General features: G+C 33.1%; 1 protein-coding gene across 1 annotated transcript in view; it reads left to right on the top strand.

Moving 5' to 3' along the window:
• The window catches only part of LOC117120731 (E3 ubiquitin-protein ligase rnf213-alpha-like), an 11,460-nt gene that overhangs the window by 5,389 nt on the left and 5,715 nt on the right, over positions 1–356 (top strand). The window lies entirely within an intron of this gene.

Here is a 356-nt window from a genome sequence, read left to right as displayed (position 1 = left end):
TTGTGCCAGGTCCCTGACCACCGAGGCTCTAATCGGCCCCTTAAGTCAGACCCCCTGTCGACAAATTTCTGGAGCCACAATTGGCATGTGTGTATAATTGTAGATTATTATTAATTTGTTTATTTCCTTCATTATTATTTTTTTATATAAATTTATGTATTTATCATAGGTATGCTAATAAAACGTTTTAACTGCAAGGCCTATTAAATTGCTGATTGCTGACTTTTATTTGCTGATAGCCAATTGATTTGCATATTAAAACAAAAAGAATCATTTAACTACAATAAGCCGCTATTTCTTATACGAATACATAGTAAGAGAGTGTTCCAACATGAATGTTATGCTGTGGTTAATGT

This window comes from Anneissia japonica, unplaced genomic scaffold, assembly GCF_011630105.1.
Source record: "Anneissia japonica isolate Jap-2015-1 unplaced genomic scaffold, ASM1163010v1 scaffold3888_len366471_cov172, whole genome shotgun sequence".
Classification (NCBI taxonomy): Eukaryota; Metazoa; Echinodermata; class Crinoidea; order Comatulida; family Comatulidae; genus Anneissia; species Anneissia japonica.
Note: the sequence above shows the minus strand (reverse complement) of the source record. Positions and strands in the feature narration are given on the sequence as shown.